Source organism: Sceloporus undulatus, chromosome 5, assembly GCF_019175285.1.
Source record: "Sceloporus undulatus isolate JIND9_A2432 ecotype Alabama chromosome 5, SceUnd_v1.1, whole genome shotgun sequence".
Classification (NCBI taxonomy): Eukaryota; Metazoa; Chordata; class Lepidosauria; order Squamata; family Phrynosomatidae; genus Sceloporus; species Sceloporus undulatus.
The window spans coordinates 183,182,041-183,204,565 of record NC_056526.1 but is presented as its reverse complement, the minus strand read 5'-3'; the positions used below and the strand labels follow the sequence as shown (position 1 = coordinate 183,204,565).

Sequence of the window (22,525 nt, the reverse complement as noted above, 5' to 3'; positions counted from 1 at the left end):
CCATGAAGGTAGGGTTGAACAGTATAAGGTAGGGTTGCCTTATTATTAGGGGAGGCCCCTTATTTGAGGGCTGGAAAGCTTGTCCCTTCAAGGGCTGGTATGTGTCCCTTATTATAAACAATTTCCTCTATTTGAGGGTTGGAAAGCATTTCCTTTTATATAGACTGAACAAGATATCCCCCCAATCCCATATATTTTGGTGTGAGTCCTTTCTAAAGACATAAATATGCACATCATGTGATTTATGAATGTAGTGGAATGCGGGGCTAAGTTCACTGAAATCAATATTTTCATTTGGTATTTAGGCAGAACTTGTCAATACCTACTTCCTGACTGCCAACCCAGCATACGATGACTTTCTATCATCCCTTATTGCTGTTTTCAATACCTGGCAACACTAGTACTGTATCAGGAAAGAGCATCACTAGGGGGTGCAAGGGATGTGTATCACACCAGTGACACCCTAATTGTAGGGGGGACACTACTGCTCCCCAAACACCTGCCTTTGGGCAGAAACAGGCTGCGGTGTTTGCCTGCATCCCTTTGAAATGCTGGAGCCCAGAGGAAGAGTAGGGGTTCAGAGGGGAGGGGTTTGGTGGGAGGAAAAAGGAGATAGGTTTTTTTTAAAATTAATTTTAAAAAAATTATACATATATACACACACACACACTTTTTTAAATCACATCTTACCTAATTTTCACTTTAACTACATGAAACTGTCTACATGGAAATACATTTAGGCTGTGCATATGATATTGTAATTGAAAGGTTTCATTTTAAGTTTGCTAGGTGTGCCACAACTTTTGCCAATCCGTGGCAAATTAGTGCTCTGTTGTGTATTTTTTTACTTTTCAGTAACTTGTCTAGTTCTTACATGGCTGCTCTTTCCATTCCTAGCTGAAGTTCCCTAAAGCAGCTAATGCGGCGGAAAAAAGGAACTGGGGAAAGAGCGGGAATGCAGGGGCCTTATAACGGATGGGCGGAGTTACTGCCCAAAGTTGCCATATGTTGCAAAGTCTACTTTGCCCAGTGATTCTAGAAGTTTCTGAAAAGCACTGCGCAGGTGCAGTGAAATCCATTGGTATGTATTCACAGATGACCACTCGAAGAAATACTGTTACAGGTAAGCAACCTGTCCTTCTTGACTGCAGTCTCCATTTCAAACAATGTTTGATCCAAGGTATGGGAAGTCTTCAATAATTTCGATTGCTTCATTGTCTAGGTTGAATTTATGTAGATCCTCCGTTATTACTGTTGTTGTTGTTTATTTATATAGCACCATACATTAAGTCCTTGAGTCCCTGTATTAGGAGAAAGGCAGGATATAAGAAAATAAAACAAACAAACAACTTGCGTAACACTTTACAGGTCATTATTTTTCTTTCTTTATGTTCAGCATTAAACTTGCCTTTGCATTTTCTTCCTTGACCTTCCTTAGTAATTATTCCAAGTCTGTAATGTTATCCACTGGCAGCATGGTGTCATCTGCATATACAGTCGGCCCTCCTTATCCACGGATTTTTTATCTACGGATTCAAGCATCTACGGCTTGAAACTATTCCAAAAAAGTATAAATTCCAAATAGCAAACCTTGATTTTCCATTTTATATAAGGGACACCATTTTGCTCTGCCATTATATTTAGTGGGACTTGAGCATCCACGCATTTTGTTATCCACGGAGGATCCTGGAACATAAAAACATATACAAGTTTTTAAAAACATAACTAAAACACACTCTCCATCTAAAAATATAAAAATTCCCTAGCGCTGAGCCAGGGCAGCTAAAGTGGATTATTTCTGCAGCCTGTTGTGGACCAACGACATTGTACTTTTCTCAAAAACTGTCATAAGGATGGGAAGAATATTTTGGCAGTGAAAGGGGAGTCAAACTGGATTATTTCTGCAGAGTGGGGGAGATGCAGGCAGCCCAGGTTGCCCATTCCCAGAATTCCCTAGCATGGAGCCGGAGCAGCCAAACCGAATTGTTGCTGCAGTGAAGATGCAAATCAATATGCAAATGTGGGCAAGCAGGGCCCAATCAGGGACCATCTTGGAATTAACAACAGAAATAGCAAGTAATTTCTATACGGTGTATCGGTGCAATTGAGCACTCTCTAAGCGGTTTACAATGTGTAAGGCAATGGCCCCCAGCAAGCTGGGTCCTCATTTTAGCAACCTCAGAAGGATGCCAGTCTGAGTCAACCTTAGAGCCCTTGGCTGGGATTGAACTCCCAACCTTGTGACTGGCTGCAGTACAGGCATTTAGCCACTGCACCATCAGGGCTCCTGAGAGGGAGCGATGCAGAGTGATATGCAAATAAGGCAGGCGAGAGTCCAATCAGGGACCCTTTTGGGATTATCTGGGAGGGAAAGATGCAGAGTGACATGCAAATGCAGGTGGGCAAGAGCCTATTGGGAGTGGGGGGCGTCTTGGAATTACCTGGGATTTCAAGCAGTGGTTCTCAACCTTTGGTTCCCCCAGATGCTTTAGACTTCAATTCCCAGAATTCCTGAGCATTGGCCATACTGGCTGGATCTCCTGGAAGCTGAAGTCCAAAATGTCTTGAGGTTCAAAGGCTGAGGGCCACTGCCTTGGGAGGGAGAGGTGCAGAGTGATATGCAAATATGAGCAGGCAAGAGCCAATCAGGGACAGGTTTGGGATTACCTGGGAGGGAGAGATGCAGAGTGATATGCAAATGCAGGCAGGCGAGAGCCAATCAGGAGGCACTTTAGGATTACCTTGGAGGGAGAGATGGAGAGTGATATGCAAATGCGGGCGGGCGGGCGAGAGCCAATCAGGGGTCGTTTTGGGATTACCTGGGCGGGATGGAGGGATGGAGAGGAGGGCCCAGATGCTGCGCGAGGGAGAGGCGCTTTGCCTTGGCAGCCTTCTTCCTTCTGCTGCCTCCATTTGGGGACGCAGCCCCCTGCAAGCCCCCTTCAGGCTCAGGGCTGCCGGAGGCGATGCTGCTGGAGGCGGAGGCCGAGAGGAGGAGGAGGACGGAGGAGGCGCGGGTCTCGGGCTCCGGGGGCCGGGGCTGGTCGGCTTCTCCCTTCCTCCTCCTCTGCTCGGGATGGAGGGGTTGAACTGGGGCTCTGGGGCTGAAGAGAGAGAGGACCCCCGTGGCGACGTCGAGTTGGTGAGTGCCTCAGGGAAAGGGAGGAAGGGGCTTCTCCTTTGGAGAAGGGGTCCCCAAAACGGTGCCCTTTAAGAGATTTTGGACTTCAGCTCCCAGAAGCCTTAGCCACGTTGGCCAACAGTTTGGGATTCTGGGAGCTGGAGTCCAAAAAAATCACAGTTTGGGGACCATTGCTGTGGAAGAAGAAAGAGAAAGGCTGCATCCACACTGGAGAAATAACCCGGTTTGATACCGCTTTAGGTGCCCTGGCTTAAGGTCATGGAATTCTGGGAGTTGGAGTTTGTTGTGGGCCCAGAGCGGAGCTTTTTACCCGTGAGCCGCCTTGGGTCCCTTCTGGGAGAAAGGCGGCATCCAAAAGAAAGAAATACGTGGATAAATAAAATAGTCCAGCACTCAAAGCCCTAACCCTGCTCTGGCTCCCTAGCTCCGCTTTAACTTTGGGGGTTTCTTTAATAAATAATAGTAATAATAATAATAATATTTTATTTCTGTCCCACCTTCCAGTAAGATTCTTTCCTCCTCCCTCCCCCATATTTTGTCTTTTCTTCCCTACAGATTCTCCCTTTGTGTTGGGTGCCTTCAAGTGGCAACCCTTAGGCTATCATGGACCTTTCTTGGCAAGATTTGTTCAGAGGAGGTTTTCTGTTGCCTTCTCCTGAGGTTGAGAGAGAGTGACTTGCTCAAGGTCAGCCAATGGCTTCATGGCCAAGCTGGGACTCAAACCCTGGTCTCCAGAGCCATAGACCAGTGCTCGAACCACTCTGCCAAGCTGGTTTCCGTTGTCTCCTTGTTGTTGCTGTCATTCTTGTGTGCCTTTAAATCATTTCCACCTTATCGCGATGCTATCAGGGGGTTTTCTTGGCATGTTTCTTCAAAGTGGGTTTGGCATTGCCATCCACTGAGGCTGAGAGAGTGTGACTTGCCCAAGGTCACCCAGTGGGTTTCTGTGGCCAAGCTGGCAATTGAACCCTGGTGGGTTTCCATAATCCAGGGCTCAAACCACTACCCTACAATGGCTCCCATTATCCCCTTACCATCCCCAAATAGTGGCTTCTTTTATTGGAGCAACCAAGTGGGCAGGATTGGATGCAAAGAGCTGCTGCAGGGAAATTGAGGAGGGGGCTTTGCGGCATGAATTTTTGTCTCCCCTTGCTTTCTTCTTCAGCTGTAAGAGTACAGCTGTTGTTTCAATACCAGGGGTAAATATTTGCCAAGCTGCATTGTTGTTATTACTTTACTACACAGAGAAAGAACTGGATGTTGGGCACGCTCAGTGCTCCATCATACTGAAAAGCCATCTTGGGGCCACGGCTTCTTTCCTCTCATGGTAGTAAATCAGAAGCAAGCCCATAAAAGTCATTGGAGTCACCGAGCTCTTAGCAAACTGGTAGGAGATCAGAAGGAAGGAAATCCTTTACAAAGATGCAAGGGAGGAGTGTCATCTTGCAGGTGTCATCCTGCCCCTTTGTGGAAGCAAATGTCCCCCTTGCTCTTTTAAATAAGGGCCAAGCTGACAAGTATTTTGTTTTTTCCTCTTTCTCGCTCTGACATATAATGTGTATATTTAATTAGAGGGCACAGATTAGATGTCTCCCAGATCCTTCTTTTAGCTGAGCAAATACAACTTTGCAGTTCCAGCCAAGTACAACAATGACGGCATAAGCGAGAAGGAGCCAGAAGGAATGCATTTAATCAGCTACAGTAGTTGCTGCCGCTGGAAGGTTAATGTGGTTGTATTCCTTCTGCAAGGGAAGCCAGGGAAGGAAAATGTCGATTAGGTAAGAAAGGCTCTCGCAAGTGGCAAATATCTTCCCTGTGTGTGGCACAGTGGCTGGCACACATGCCCGAGTGTTCGAGGCAGTGCTTGATGGTGGTACTGTTGGGTCGGAAAAGAAAGTGTGTGCTGGCTCTGGTAAAAATTTCAAAGAAGTACAGTGAACCCTCCACATTTTAAAAAGCTTATAAGACTTTCTAGGCCTTCCAGCACAACTCTGTGGTCAATATCTGCCAGAGGTTGATCATAGAATCATGCTGGGGGACCTGCAAATGCCTAGAGTAGGAATTTTTCTAGGGATTTCTGGATCCTCCAGCATGACTCTATGGCCAGCTTCTGGCAGAGGCTTGCTGGAGGACCCAGAGATTCCTAGAGAAAACATGTTACTCAAATCTGCAAAAGTGAAAGCCTCACAGGCCGATAGCTGGTCTGGGGCACCACCCTGGGATCCCCAGCCAAAGGGGGCCCCAAACGGTGGTGCACCAAGATGGTGCCCAGAGCGCGTGGTAGGACTCGGGAACGTGCGAAATGCTCCACCCTACCGAGCCCTACTTTCTGCCCTAGGGCCCCTAAAGTCCTAGCTACGGGTCTGAGCCTCAAGTGTGGAGGGCCAACTGTAGCTGTGTTAGTCTGTTGCAGCGTAAAAAGAATAAAAGGAGGGGGAGAGAAAAAGGGAGAGAGCAGCATTTTTAAGGTGAACTGATTTTTATTTTTATTTTATTAACGGCTCTATAAAGATGCACATTGTGAACCCTCCTTGCATCTTTCTGCATCCTATTATGTTCGGTCTCATTCCCACAACTGTATAAATATGCTTAAGTACCTGAGGCTTTAATACCACTCTACAGGTTGAATCACTCTTATCTGGACTTTGGAAGTCTGAAATACAGTGGTCCCTCCACATTTGCTGGAGGTTGGGGTAAAGGACCCCGATGAATGTGGAAACTCTACAAATAATAAAAAAAGAAACACTATTCTTTTTACCTAAGAGAACATTCTCTAGGAATCTTCATGTCGCCCAGTTCAAAACCATGCAGTAGTGTCATGGGGGTGCGGGCTGTAGAAATAATCCAGTTTGACACCACTGTAATGGCCATGGGTCCATTTTATGGAATTCTGGGAGTTGTAATTTGTTGTGGCACCAGAAGCCTCTGACAGAGAAGCCTAAATATCTCACAAATTCCAAGAATTCCATAGCATTACACTGTGGCTTTTAAAGTGGTGTCAAACTGGATTATTTCTGCAGTGCAAATGCAGCTGCTGTTATGAGTTTATTCTCTTCAGGCAGGCTGTTAACATTTTTGCAGATGGGAAACTGAATGTTACTGGTTTGACCAAAATTCAAGTGAATCTGTGACTGATTAGCTGATGTGAAGTTAGGTCTCCTGGAAAGAAAGAACACTCTTTCTGACTGTTTATGGTGGGATACAGACCGCCCAATAATAGGATTATATTGCAGTATATCATAGGTTGATTCAACAGGTATCTTTCAGATGAAAGTAACTGCTCCATTATTCCCACTGGCTCACTGGAGACACTTATATATGCATAACCTTTTTGCCTACGCAGACAACTAGTTCTATCCTCTCTTCTTTTTGCACCAAGTCCAAAAGTCTCCAATTAATTAGGTTCCCAGATATAGAATAAGACAACATTTTAAATTCCAGTTCAAAAGCGGCATATGATCCAGCCTTATTAAGTGCTAAAAGCATAGTTGTGTTAGGCTGTTGTGGCACAAGCAAGATGTCTGGTAGCACCTAATAAATTTATTGTAGCATAGACTTTAAGGAAGTGTCCTCCAAAATTTCAGGGAGAAGTTCCATACGTTGTGATATTCTCATTTAAAATTCCTATGTGCCACAATGTGTGTGAAGGGGAAAACAGGCTTATAGAAAAAAGGCCTGGTGCATATCTCAGGCCTGTTACAGACAGGCTCTTGAGGCGCCCCCAGCACGTGCTAGGAGTTGGCCGGGGACCTAGCGTCCACACCGGCTTCACCCCTGGCACGTGACGGGGGCATAATAATGGCGGCGCCCTATACACACAGGCGCCGCCATTATTACGTGTCGGATGCATAGCGTCCACACGTCGCTTATGATGTCGTGAGTGCACCATTGGCGCCTTGCGGCGTCATAACCGTGCCGCGGGAAGAAGCGCCATTTTGAGGTTTCTTTTTTGCCCCGCGCGGGAGCCACGCGGTTTCTCTGCTACAGCTCCCTTGCGGAGCAACCAGCAGCACCAGCAGACCGCCGCTTTTAGGCGGTCTGTAACGCGCCTCAGTTTATTAAATTGAAATCTGACTATCCCAGTTGGGCCATGCTACTTAAATGAAATAGCTAAACCTATTCTTAGGCACTCAGAAACGTGTGTGTCAGAGAAGCAAAGTACTCATACCACATCACTCTTTTGGATCCAAGCCTTTTTTCACCTTTTCCTCTATGGTGTCAAAGAGTTAGTTTTCTTTTCCATGTCATCCTCTTTGAGCTAGCTGACTAACCCAGGTGTGTATGGGCAGGAGGACTAGTGAATTGTGTTCACTTGCTAACAAACTGCATGTGTCAACTGAGTCAATTCCAGGAGTTGGCACCCTAACATTGCCTCAGCTCCATCACTGTCAGGTTGTTGGAATGAACCTACACCCAGGTTTACCAAGGAAATGTCAGTTTGGTTGACTGATTGATTTAATGCTATGCCTTCCTCCTAAAATGGGACCCAACAAATACTGTAAGTTTACTTCTGTTGTTGTAAGGACAAAGCACATGTTAGTTTGTTTTATCTTGTAGGATAACTGCTTGGATTTTTTTATAATTCAAAAATAATTTAAAAATCTGAGGATGAGTAAATGTATGCACACTCAGAAAGCATGGCAACATAACAAAATAACATAAAACAACACTGTTAAAATGTCTTCTTTAAGACAATCGGATTAAAAAGCTGTCCAACAACTAGGACAGAGTTAAGAAGGAGATGGACGAAATCATGAAGGTTACAGGTATCCCTTTATGCGCAGGGTTGTTTGGATCTCTTTCCTTCATAGAAATTAGCATCTGCGTCTCTCTTATGTTGAACAACTCATTGTCTTGTCTACCTAAGAGAGAAAAAATTACTTCCTGAACGACAACCCCAGAATCTTCCAGTCAGGATGCCCATTAGCCACACTGGCTGGGAGATTCTGGGAACTGTGGCCCAAAGCATAACTTTACCATGCTCCGAATTCTAGCCCTGTACTGTCTGCTCTGCCTGGGGGTAATTGGGTCTTTTTCATCACCTTCTACTTAAGATCCTTTTAGCTGGTGATTCAGCCTGGAACCTTCCACATGCAAAGCATGCACTCTGCCACTGAGTGATTATGCCTCCTCTCCTTTCTTGCTTTCACTGTGATGGCCTTTGCCGAAACTCCAGATTTTCCACAAACTCAGATCTGGGTAGCAGAACAAATTAATGTAATTTAGGCAAATTAGTTTAATTTGAATAAATGTAAACATAGGGTTTTTTGGATTTCCCTGGCGCACACTGCATGCATACATACAGTAGTGTACACATAACTGCCCACAATTGTTTAACAAGAGCTGTGAGAGGGAAGACTGTCAAGATTAAGCTTTTAATTAAAATACTTTCCATTGGATTTACATATGAATGGGTGGCTAATGAGATACAGTTTTCTGCAATGTGACTGAATACCTATCTTTTTGTTTCCCTGACACTTCCATCTTTTGATTCATTTAGACGACTTGGTTAGTTACAAATGCCTGTTTTCATGATAACAGCAAGGGCTGTGATAATCTATGGATGTTTTGATATTCCCCTTGGCTCTAGAGCATGAATAACTGAATTCTAGAAGGGTAGGTCCCATCTGTTTGACAGCTGGGATGTTTGTGCAAGAAACACCAGGCCTATAGAGGATGCTAAGCAGCTCCCTGCTGTGGAAAAAGCATTTGGAAAGGGGATGCTGGGATATGGCATAGTTCTTGGAGTACAAAGTGGGCAAGAGAGACACGAAAGGAAGCTGCAGTCCCCAGAAAAGCGGTAGGAGGATTAGCAGGAATATACAAATCCTACTGGGAAAGACAGGCGACAAGGAAGAGGAGACCAAATGCTGAAAGGTCTGATGTTTGATTTATTAGCTTATTGACGCTGTTGACACTGTAAATGAATTTGCTGGTCTGAATATGCAGGGTTTAAATTGAATAGGTGATGGTGAAGATGAGGTGAGGGAGTACCTTCTGTTTTAGTAACTCTCTGTGTTTGATCTTGTAATCTTACCCCCAAAATATTATCTCTCAGGCTTTTGCAGGGCTGTCAATTCTGTTCAGTCATTTCATTTGTTGTTGTTACATGCCTTCAGGTTTCCAACTTATGGAACGCTATCACATGGAGGAGGCAAGCATCATGAAAACGTGATTAAAACGTGGTAATAGCATGATAAGGGGGAAGATTATCACACCCCGCATGCTTCTCCCATTTGCATCCTGTGCGTAAACTGTAATGGATGCGTCATTGGGTAATAACAGAAACTCCCGTTATTACTGAAAGACATGTCCATTAAAGGTTATGCATGGGACACAAACAGGAGAAGCATGTGGGGGTGTGATAATCTCCCCCCCCAATTGTGCTGTTACCACATTTTAATCACACTTTCATGACACTTGCCTCCTATGTGATAGAGTCCACAGGTTTTTCTTGGCAGGATTTGTTCAGTGTCGATTGGCCTTTGCCTTCCTCTGAGGCTGAGAGAATGTGACTTGTCAAGGTCACCCAGTGGATTTTCATGCCTTACTGGGCATTCAAACCCTGGTCTCCAGAGTCATAGTCCAATGCTCAAACCACTACACCATGCTATGTATTTTAAGCTTAATCATAAATCATATTGAGAGGCTTTTTGATAGTAATGGTGGTATATAAATAATGTCATCAAATTACTGTAAATAATGTTGAATTCAAAGATATAGCCATGTTAGTGTGTAGAATCAGTATGTAGAGAGATCTTGAGGCACCTTTGAGAGTAACTGAAAGAAAGAAGTTGGCAGTATGAGCTTTCCTAGACTACACAGCCTACTCCCTCAGATGCATTTAGTGGAGTGGAAACCAAGGATAATGTAAATAATGTAATCAGTCATTATTTGTATCCAAAATGTCTCGAGATGATTTATGATTAAGCTAAAACACATACATACAAAATTCAAGAATAATGAACAACACCATATTGGTTAAAGGCCTTCCTGTATTTTAACAGATTGAACAATTAATTATTGGATTAACTCCAAATGCATTACCAAAAGTTTGATACAGATTCAGGTTTAGAAAGCCTGGAAGAAAGCCTGAGATAATTAGCAAAAGTTGGCAGGTTGTTATTAAAAGGAAGAGCAGTTTTCTCTCCCACCCCCTACCATTTTTGATAACTGCTAGGAAGAGCTGTCTGAGTATTGAACACTTTTTGGTCTATAATTCTCAGACTCCCCAGACAATATAGCCACTGGTAAGGGGATTCTGGGTCTTGTTGTCCAAAGAAGAAACATTTTTACACTCCAGAAGGGGACTCAGCCTTGCTTGGTCACTGTGTCTGAAGCGCTTTGAATAAAGAATAGGTAAAAGAGATAGCATATTCTTTAGCACTGGAGGGGTTTTGTTTTCTTCTTTGCTTCCTGAAGGCACTGAACCCTGCCTGGACGTGGAAGCTAAATAGGATCACCCTTGATTAGTACTTGGATGGGAGACCGCCAATTAACACCAGGTGCTGTTGGCTATATTTCAGAGGCAAGAACTGGCAAGACCAACTCTGAGTATACTTTGCCTAAGAAAATCCTATGAAATTCATGGAGTCACCATCAGTCGACAGGGGAGTTGATGTCACATATACGCACACAATGTCTTCTTGCTCTTTTCCCCGTCTCCTATTCAGCTCACTGTGATTTACTTTGCTATGATTTTAACTTGGATCATTAGGTGTGAGACTTTCTTTTTTGTCATCGAGTTTCTTGTTTGCTTCTTCCAGTTGGACTTATTGAACTGTTTTGATCACTTGGACTTGCAACATTCGCTTCTCCTGTCCTACTCCATGCCTTTTTCTGGTTATCCAGTGTCATTGCAGATCTAGTCTTGTAAAATAAATAAGCAAAAACCAGTAGCAGCCAGTGCCAGCCACAGCAGTGCAGGCTCAACCTGCTCTGTGTTTTAGTCCAACATTTAAAAGAGTTTTCCAGTGTAATGAATCCTATCGCCAACATAGATTTTAGTGCTTTAGAAATCTCCTTTAAAATTCAGGCTAAAACCCAGAGTGGATTCACTGCTCCAAAGGCATGGGAGTCGCCATGATCCCAATAAAAGCCAAGATCCTGCCTGAGTCCTAATGCATGTGCAGAAATAATGCAGTTTGACACTGCTTTAACTGCCATGGCTCAATGCTATGGAATTCCAGGATTTGTAGTTTTGTGAGATATTTAGCCTTCCCTGTCGGAGATCTCTTGTGCCACAGAAAACAACAAGTCCAAGAACTCCACAGCATGGAGCTATGACTGGTAAAGTGATATCAAACTGCATTATTTCTGCAGTGCAGATGCATTCCTAGCCAGTCAGCCACAAAGACTCCCATCCCAATACACAAGGTAGTTCACAAAGAGCTTTAGTGTCAAAGTGGTTAACGAGTTTAGGACTTTGTTCCTGCCATGATTTCACAGGATAGGTGTTAATGAATGAGTAGCGTCCACTTCCTCTTGTCCAGCCTGCTTCTCTCCTGTCTTTGAAGGCATTATTACCTCTCACTCTTTATTAAGGAGCTGGCCTTGCTCTTTTGTGAGAAATAAACATTGACAGTGATGGCTGCTTAGTCGGATTTAGCTGGCAGGTTGCAAAGCAAAGAGGTGAGGGGTGGAGTTTGTGGGATGAGAAAGTTTGAAAGTAAGTCAACCGAATGAGAGATGTTTCTCTCCTCTGTCCCTAATCACCCACACCTTTACCTATAGAGCCTGGAACTTCAGTTTCTTTGAACTACATCTCTCAGAATCCCCTACCGATCAACTGCACGTTCTGTTCAGTGGTTTACAGTGATGCTGAAAGTAGCCAGTAGCTAGGAGACAATTATTTCTAGAGAGCCATCAGCATTCGTAGAGCCTTGCAAGGATTTATAGAAAGATAGAAATACCCTAAAGGCATCAGATCCTATCTGATCTTAGAAGCTAAGCAGGGTCAGTCTTGGTTAGTACTTGGATGGGAGTCTGCCAAGAAATACCAGAGGAAGGAACTGGCAAAAGCACCTTTGAGTATTCCTTGCCTAAGAATCATAGAATCGTAGAGTTGGAAGAGACACAAGGGTGATCCAGTCCAACCCCTATTAAATTTGTGAGGTTTCCATAAGTGAACAGGCAGCTTGAAGGCTCATGCATATACAGCCCCCCTAACTTGAAGGAGCTTATAGGCTAACACACAGTGAGGAAGTGAAAGGTGGGAAGAGAAGCATGGTGAGTGATGATTGTCTGAAAATACAAATGTAGTCATGGAATGGAATCAAAGAGTTGGAAGAGACCACGAGGGCCATCCAGTCCAAAACCCCTACCATGCAGAAACACACAATCAAATTACTCCCAACACATGGCCATGATACCCAATTGCATGGAGAGTTCTGGTCATGTTCATGTAAACACAATATGGCAAGTTTGGGAGCTACAGGTCTGGAGGGGGCAAGCCCAGCATGTGTGAACTAAGGCCTCATCACAAGTATTACATACCTTGATCACACCTAACACCTGAACAGGGTGGTAAACCCTATGAATCATAGGAGTTTATTGCACAGCCTCTTGGGATGTGATTGGGGCATGATGAAAGGGAGCGGGATGAGAACAGAATGGGAGCTATCATGCATTTTATCGTATGCCAGAATGCTGCCACCACTGAAAGTTCCCATTCCATTCCTGATCCATCCCAGAGGAGGTGCTTTTCAGGAACGCTTCTGAACAGTTCCTGAAAATCACCTCCTGTGGGACAGATTAGCAATGGAATGGGAACTTTTGTAGGTATCGGCAGTGTTCTGGTGTGCGGTAAAATGTGTGATAGCCCCCATTATGTTCCCATCCGACTCCCTTTCATTCCCAAGGGGCTGTGCGATAAACTCCTATGATTCTTGAAAGAAGGCGAATGCAGGAGAGATAGAAACTTGTCAGCCATGTAATATATCATTCTTTGCACACTTTAATATGCTTTAGTAGTTTTTGCAACAATAGGTTGCCAGTGAAAGGCTGTGTGAGTAGTGATTTGCCTATAGCTTCGTACTTGACACTTCTGGACCATAATTTCTAAGATGTTAAACAAAGGTTTGTTAAACAAAGTCCCCCCCCCCTCCTTATTTTTCATCTTAGCAGCCACTCACAACTATGCAGTACTTTAAGCTCTCTTCCTCCACCAAAAAGGCATCCACAGGGTGGGGGAGGCTAATCTTTCAGGTGAATTAGATTGGGCACAGCGTCATGTATATTCACATGTGTGCCTATTGGGTCATGCCTTTCATCTTTCACTTTAGAAGGAGAGATTTTTAAAGATGTAGTTGTAATTAGTATATGATGCAAATGATGCCGTTGTAGAAAGCAGTCCTTGGTTATCTGTAAAAATGAAGATCATGAACGGTATAGATGCATCCAAGTGTGTTAGCCATCAGCTTCTCATTTTGATCTTCTTCTGTTTGCTACAATGTACATTTCTTCTCACCCTCTCCACCACTGATAACAAGAGAATTTTATGCCCCCCCCAAAAAAAACCCCTGCTTTATAAATAGGGAGACAGGATGTCAGCAAGCTTGCCAGAGACTTATGTAATAGTGTGAAAATGCTATCTAAAGATTCTGAAAATGCAACCTTGACTCTAAGGCTATTTCATGTTTTAGATTATTAACTTCTTGAGCTATGAAATAGTAGTGTCTCTCTTAGAATTGTAGGTGTTTGTGAATAGACATAGTGCAGTTTGACCCGTCATCTTTTAGGTAAGCAACAGCATACACAGAAGCGAAAAATACTACTTTTTTCAACTCTTACTTTATTTTATTTATTCAACTTTTGTTGAATAAGGATTTTAGTATTTGCCCCCCTCCAAAAAAAACCCTGTAGCTGGTGAGACTACAATTAACATAACTGAGGTTCGATTTGCATTTCTGGGATTAGTGATCATCTGGAGGAGAGTTACATTAGCTTCAGGCAGCTGATGAGTCTTTCCTCCCCACTCCCCTAATCCCACACAGTTAAAACACTCATCCCCTCTAGTTTTATTGCACCTCCACTTCATGCATATATAAAAACTCTTGAGGAACCGTTGCCAAGCAGAGAACAAAATGGCATCAAAGTTAAAACAACAAGAATAGACCCACGTATATTATGTGCACACAGTATTTGAATTCATTACTGCATAGAATCATAAATCATAGAGTTGAATGGGCCCCTGTGGAAAATCAGATCCAATCCTCTGTTTAATATATGATTGCCAGTTAGAGCATCCCCAGGATGTAGCTGTCCAGTCTCTTTTTGAAGACATCCAGAAGAGACCTGACCACATCTCTAGGCAATTGGTTTCATTGCCAAACTGCTCTTACTGTCAAGAAGTTCCTTCTGATGTTCAATGAAAATCTACTCTTCTGTAACTTAAAAACAATTAGACCTAGTTCTACCCTCTGAGGCATCAGAGAACAAGCTTGCACCCTACTCTTTATAGCAGTCCTTGAGGTATTTAAAGAGTGTGATAATTTAATGGTTAACTCCACAGTTCTTTCCAAACTGAACATTCTCACTTCCTTCAACCTCTTGTTATATATTTTGCTTGTCATTTTCTTATCATCCATGTTGCCCTTTTGACTTTAATTCAGAATGACTAGCATTCTGAACATACTTTAAAAATATAGACATTATACTTGATTTTTGGGTGCCTTGCTCCACCTTTATTCAGGGCTCCATAGTGTCTAAAAGATAAGATTTGCTAACCATGTCTACCATCATCCAGTCTGGTATGATTCCACTAGTGGAGGGAGGAATGGGGGGTGGTTAAGAAGGAATAGCACTATATAGATATTATTGGTACTAGTGTTAGAAGGTAACATTGGTTGCTGGGTTAACTAGATATCATTGTGGTTTTAGTGGGAATGATAATTTTGCCCTCTGTTTTATGAATGACAGGTTAATTTCTCGGCTTAGCTGCAGACGCATGGCAGGTCAGAATGTATTCAAGTTTGTAACTGTTCTGTTCAGTGGTCCAAGATACACGGTTACAGGCATGTTCTTGTATAGAAAATGGGGGGGGGGGGGATGTAGCACTGCAGACCCTACGCTTGAAAAAAAATTAATTCAGAGGAGTTTAAAAGGGTGAAAAGCTTGGGGTAGAAGGTCTATGGCTGCATTTAAATGCCTTGGAATGCCTATTCTTTTCGACTAAAGAGCAGAATGAAGCCTGGCTCCTGTGGACACAAAACACACTTGGCACAAGCTAAAAATGTGCATGTGAGTGTCTCTCTTAAGTACCCAGTAATCCTCCAGTGCAGAGGGAGGATTATTAGGTCTCCCGCAAAAACAGAGTTCATTTTCTCAAAGATCTCTCTGGTAGTGCCAAATTAGTGAAGAACCAATCCCCTCCCACTCACATTTTTCTCTGTCTGTCACCCTTCCCCCTTCACTACTCCAATTAATAGCAAGTCCCTATTCAGTTCTTAGTTCTGCATTCAGATATAACAATTCTTATGGGATGTATGGATACCCACAAAGGTAGCTGTTTGTGACAAAGAGAGTGAGTGAGTAAGTAAGTGAAGATGAGGGATTGGGGTCAGATCTAATCAAACTAGAGAGTCTGTACACACCCACACACAAAGCTAGAGGCTTTCAGGATTAGTTTGCTATATATATTGACAAGACAAAATCTGGTCTTGTTCTTGCTTCCCTGTCTTTATGTGCTTTACCTTTTGACGTAGAAATTCCTGCTTCTAAGTGATCTGAAGGTTATTGTAGTGATTTGTGCTTATGGGTTGAAGTACCTTACAGTTATGTAGAAAGGTAGACCATGCATATTTCCAAAATATTGGAAGTATTTGAAATATTTGCACTTCCAATTATCGTGAGTGTTTTAAGAGAATATGATGAAAGTTTAAGTGCTACACATTTTCAGTGGATTTCTGTGCAAGAATAGAATTTTGAACTTTCGGATCTATTATCCTGGAAGTAATTATTACTATTTTATTTGGGGTATTTATATCCAACACATCTGTAGAAAAGGCTCTTATTTTGACCGTTCCCTGCCTTCAGGCTTACAATTTTAAAAATAGAGAGATAGATGAAGGCAGGATACACATGGAAAGAGGGATAGCAGTGGGGATGGGAATTAAACTCCATTGGCTGCTTTTCTGTCCCTAAGAGGCCAGAGCCCTGGTGGAATAGACAGAGAGAGGGATTATCACTAGCTGCTGGGGGTCAAGGCATGATGGCGTTCATATGTTTTGTTCATTTTGTTTTTGTTTTAAATCAGGTTTCTAGTCCTGTGAGTTTCAGTCTTTGGTGCTCCAGATATTTAGAACTTTAATTCCCAAACTCCCTGACCATTAGTCATGATGGCTGAGACTGCTAGGAGCTCAAAAAGCCTTGAGGACCACAGAGTGATAATCACTGTCCCAGTTTGATGGCTGCATGGGGGGGGGGTACATGTAACACATTGGTAGAGCACATGTCCAGTTTGCAGAAGGCTTCAGCTGTCATCCCTGTCATCTCCAGTTAAATGGAGAAGGTAAGATGTGCAAGTCCTTTGTAGAACCAAAATAAAGAGCTCATGAAGTGTGTCCCTCCAGATGTTATTGGACTGTAACTTCTATTAACTGTAGGCAGCATGAGCATTAGTGAGGAATGCTGGGTTTTTCAGTCTATCATCACTGGGATAGCTGCACTTTACACAATCCACTTTAGATAAAAGTAAGTGACCCAAATAGGTGTGCTGCTCATTGAACCAAGCATCCTTTTTCACAAGGCCTTTCTTAGTTTGATTAGATTTTGTGATCACCCCCCTCTCTCACACACACACTGCATACTTTCATTAAATGTAGAATACAGTACACCATTGCTAGCTTACTTGCTAATTAGCTTACAGTACTTGCTGTTCACCGCTATGATCTTTGGAATAGCGGTATATAAATAAAACAAATGATTAGATCTTGGCATAAAGCCAAGGGGCTAGCAACAACATTGGCAATGCTATGAGATTTTAAAGCCAAAGGTATTACCTAAAGTAACCAGAGGTTGAAGTAGAGGTTGAAACTTTTGGGGATGTAAATCCAAAGGTCAGTTCCAACTAAAGAAGGTGTTTTGAATCAGTGGACTTACATAATTTTTTTTATTATTATAAGTGCCAACATATCAAGTTCCCATTGATTGTACTCTAGTCTAGTTGGGACTAAACATTGGATTTAAGGCTTGGAATATAATCCCCAGAATCATACAGCGACTATGCTGTCTGGCAGATGCTGGAAGCTGTAGTCCAAAATAATTTTTCCCATGCTCTCAAGCTAGCATGGTCTGATCTGCCACAGAGATAGCCAAGGTCATATGCAACAATTCACTCTGAGGATAGCGAGAATTAGCATTCACCTCCCTGCTGTGTCACAGAATGCTCTGGGTCTGTTGAAAAGCAGAAGGAGAGGGAAGAAAAAAAGCAGCCCTTGGCCATCTGGTGCACTGTCCCTTTAAGAGCTTTCCTTAACCTTGATTCTTGAGGATATTGAGAGTTTAAGCCAAACTCCTGTCCTTATCTCACTCGGTTGAGCCCAGGTCTTGATTGGGCAGAGATTTCAGGACAGTGTGTAACAGTGTATAACACACACTCCAGCAAGATGGAACAAGATAATGATAGGATGAGAGATTTAGCCTTTTGCCATCCTTTCCAGCTGTAAAATGTTTGCCATCCAGATCATGTTATAGTCTCTTTGCAACTAGAAATAAGTATTGGGTAAGTTTTTTTTTGGCGGGGGAGTAAGGTTTTCCCCCTCTTGAATCAGATTCTGCTTATACTAAGCATGCAAACCTATGAACTGCATCAAAACTTTTGGGTTGGAATGGAGAAGGTGTTGGTTATCAGATCTTAGTAGTTCTCATATTGTAGTGATTTGTGCTTATGGGTTGAGGTACCGTACAATGATGTGCATGTTTAGTGCTAAAGGGGCTTCCGGACCCAGAGAGTGTTACTGTAGCCATATGATGGCACAGACCCCCAGAGAGGTTGTGGTATAAGCTGGCGTGTTGCTGGGTGTTGCTGGGTAGGCATAAGGTATTCTTCTTTATGCAGTTAAGGGACATCCTGTGTTACTGTTGCCTTGCAGAACAGGTAAACCTCAATTAAGAAAGTAACTGTGTTCCTGGGTATTATCTTTTTAACAGAAAATTTGGTATTAGAAGTAGAAACAGCATGGAAAGAGTAAAGATAGGTTCCTATATCACGAGAAAAAGAAAGCAGTTCAACATATTTGAGCAAACTTTTTTTCAAACCTAATGTGCTTTTATCTTTTTAAAATTGTGTTCTATTTTTAAACAAATTATCTGTTTTAATATTTTGCAATAGTTTAATTCCAGTTTAATTGTCATTTTTGTAAGTTTTAAATTGTACTGTGCTTTTATACTGTATATCGCTTTGAGTCCCATTTTGGGGGGAAAATCAGGATACATAATAATAATAATAATAATAACAACAACAACAACAGCAACAACAACAACAACAACAACAACAACATATGTATACATAGTATATGCACATAGAAGACAATACAACCAGGTCAGGTATAATATAAGTAAACGAAAATATTTTGAGTCTTCCAGAGGCCACTTGAAAGCTTCTTTTAAACCTGGGATGATACTTTTTTTTTTCATTAGCCTCTTTTTTGCGATTTCTGTTTTGGAGGCCAGACTTATAGATCTATTCCTTTTTAACATACTGCTGGTAACTGGTGAAGCATCCTAATCTCATTTTCTCTCCTCTTTGCTGTTTTGCTGTTCACACATGCTCAATAAGGGATTTGGAAGCAGCTTCTGTTTACCTTGCTTGTTGTAGGAAGGCACACACACACCTACAGTAGGATCAGCTACAGCAGAATCCTGCTTTTTCCCTTCTCAAGCTTTATTGCATTGTTTATTGCAAAAACACACTACTACAGCCTGATACCAACAGTCTGTGTTTCTCCAGCCCTCCCTCACTATCTTTCCAATGCTGCTGCTAAAATATAAATAAATAACCATCCTTACAGTTAGACTGAGAATGAAGAAAAAAAGGTGGGCATCAAAGCTTTTGTAAAAAGGAGCTTCTTTGTCAGAGGCTTTATTAACTGAAGCATGCCTATACTCATGCTGAATAAGAGCAAAGGCTCATCTCATAATATTTAACACTTCAGGATGACAAGGCTTTTACAGTTGAGAGTCACAATTTTTCCAGCCACTGAAGATTTTTCTATAGCTCAAAGCCTTGCATACTTCATACAGCAAGGAATATAGAAGAAGAGATGATGTTCTCTAGTCAGCAATAGCTGGAGCAAAGTAATATACTTAGTCCGTCACTTCTATATGCTATTACTTATTGACCATCACCAACCACATAAGAAGACCCATGATATATCAGACAAGACGTCTGTCTAGTCCACCATTCCATTTACACAATGTTCAGTGGGATCCCACTTCACTTCCATGTTGTGTTCCCTGTCAATTGACACAGAAAACCACCTATCCTTTGATACTGGAGATGACATATAAACATGCTGAATTGCAGTCACTGATGGCCTTAACCTCCATGTATTTGCCTGATCTACTTTTAAAGCCATACCACTTGGCAACATCTTCTGGCACTGTTTTTTCACAACATGTGCTGGGACCACAAACAGAATCCAGACTAGGATAAGTTGAGAGGCAAACTTCAGTGGCATAGTCATTATCTCTAGTGAGTGGGTTTGCCAATCTCACGCCGCTCCCCAATTCATGGGCAACTGTACCTTTAACAGCAGCCAAGAACACAGACATTTAGCAGCTCTATTTGTCATGGAGATAAATGCTGAGAAGAACTTGCCTGCTTAAAATTTCTCTTTGAGGCTGCTATTAAAAGCACAGTAACTGGGCCATTGGGCTTTTTAAAAAATTGGCAACTGTCTTGTTGGGAAGGATTCTTAGTTTTCTAAAGAAACACAATGACCTATAAATGACCCAATAGTTGGCTACTGAAATGTGGCTGAAACCCTCTAAAATGCCTTGTTTTTGTAGCTGGGAGCAGTTCTGAGAAAACAGACTTTCAATCTTGGAAATGTAAGAAGACTTAGAAAATAGGTCCTCAAAGTGGTGCCCCCAAATGTCCAATGGTGATGAATGCTGGGAGTTCTAGTACAAGACATGTGGAGGTCACCAGGTTAGGGAATACTGTTTAGAGGCTAATCTTGGACCAAATTTACTCAAAAGCTCTGAAGCCTTCACCATGAAGAGAACAGCTTCATATCCATCCAAGGGAGTTGTCATTGGGTATTGTCACTGGTGATCTAAAGATGTTCTGTCATCATTCTTCTGGTCTGCACATGCATTGCTTTTCTCAGGCATCAACATGCACTTATAGCTTGTGTCCTCCTCAGCAGGGCAATATCTACAGGTTCAATACTGTATATTATACTGTTGTATATCTCCCATTCCTCTAAGCATTGAGGTTTTCAAGGGTCGTAGGGTAGTGCAGTTTTTCCAATGGGTTTGTAGTACGCTGAAGACATAAGATCCCTTTGAAACATTTGCTCTAATTTGCAGATATGTAAACAGAAATCAATTGGAAACACAAAAAATTCCTTGGGCCGCCAGAGCAGCATGCTGGCTGTGATCCTGCAATGGGTCTGCAAAAATAGAACCACATGGAAGAAAGAATTGACATGGCGCGAACGAGGGGAGAATGGAAGTCAGCAAGTGTTTAGAGTACTCTTTTTGCAACCATAAGTCTTCAGATTTTATCTCTGGCCATCTCCAGTTGGAAGAATTCAGAGGGTTAGATATGATATGAACAGATTTCACTCAGGGACTGGGGAGGTCTAGGCTAGCCACCAGTTATGCTAGCTTGTGCCATCCGATCTCTGCGACTACAAATCTTATCAGCAATGGTTCAGTGCTCAGGGATGATGGACGTTTAATAGTCCCACTATTCCCTGGAAAGGCTCAAGTGGAAAAGACTGCAATAGACAACACTGGAAGACAGTCAGTCCAAGGTTCATGTTCTCTCAGTTTGCTGAAAGCGCTGATTCTCAGATGCAAATTCTGAGTTGCTTTGGCTCTGAGTGACCTCACCATATTGAAAGCTGAACTGAAATCCTTTGGAGAGAAAGCACCTTTATGTTTATAGTCGGATTATTTACTTTGTTCTGCGTCCATTCTTTCTCAGTAGTCATGATGGCCACCAAACTCTCATCACTTCCATTTTATGGAGATCAAGGAGCAGAGAAAGAAGAAGAGTCAGCAGAGAGTTTGAAAAATGTACTTTTTGAATAAGAAAACTCCGAGAGTCTTTATCCCGCATAGCCAGTGGCCACTGTCAACTGGCCGGATATAGTTGGAAGTTGAAATAAAAAAAAGTATAACCTTTTTCTACACCCTGAAACAAGCAACAGCAGCAGAGAGGAGAGGAGGATGTCCCTTAATCTATTCTCACGCTTTACATTTTCTAGTTTGTATTGAACCAACCTGAGGCTGTTGGTGAAGGATATTTTCCCCTCAGTGCCTAGGCTATGCAAGACTTATGAAGTAGGGTGCTCATGCCTAGCAAAAATCCCTAGTTTGGACACGTTAATGGACTCGAGTTTGGATTATATGTCCTGAAGAGCCCTTTGTACTCTACTTCCAGCTGAATTTGGAAGATCACCTGCCTCCCACACTGTAGTGAGGGGAACTTTCTTCTGCATATAATCATAGTGATAATGAAAAAATAATTGCCTCTTTTCATGTTACAATGGCCTGTACAGACTGCCAAAATAAAGCTGCCTTCGGGTCTCTTTGGAGGTATGCTGTTTAAATGATGCATGCATCCTAAGAATCCGGAAGCTGCACCAAAGCCGCACTCCCAGTGCTTAGGAATGGAGATGTGGCTTTTGGCCTGCGACCCTCTGGACTCTTAGGACCCATGCAATCATTTAAATAGCATACACTCCAAAGGAGACTGAAGCAGCTTTATTTTGGCAGTCTGTAACGCCTAGTAAGAGAAGCTACAGTTGGGTGGAATTTTGCTTGCCTGACTTTTTAGTAGACAGCCCACACCCACAGTCGGGAGAGAGAGTTGGTTATAATTCCACACTGTCCATATCTTTACAAAATGATTAATTAAAAGTAAAAAGACACACTCATCCATAGTCTCGGGGGGGGGGGAGGAAATCAACTGCTTTTGCATTTAACCCACAATCTCTCATTGTGTTTTTCTAGCCACGTGAACTCAGAAGTGGAATACAAATCAGGATTTATACACACATTTGACATAAAGATCATTTTGATCCAGATTGTAGAATACTATAATTGTGTTTGTCTAGTAGCAGTCCAGGATGAAGTAGTGCAAAGGGTGTCTTTGGTGTGGTGTGTGTGATGTGTGTGTGTATGTATGTATTCTTTATCCTTTGGACC

At 42.5% G+C, this 22,525-nt stretch overlaps 1 protein-coding gene across 2 annotated transcripts in view; it reads left to right on the top strand.

The window, feature by feature from the left end:
- SHROOM3 (shroom family member 3) overlaps nucleotides 1–22,525 on the top strand; it is a 136,937-nt gene that overhangs the window by 43,508 nt on the left and 70,904 nt on the right. Inside the window, exon 1 of one of the 2 annotated variants that reach the window (XM_042470083.1) lies at nucleotides 2,905–3,142. The exons of the other annotated variant lie outside the window; for it this stretch is intronic. The gene's annotated coding sequence lies outside the window, so the exon portion shown is untranslated. Of the gene's footprint in view, nucleotides 1–2,904; nucleotides 3,143–22,525 lie in introns of those variants that run through there. 2 annotated transcript variants of the gene reach the window in all.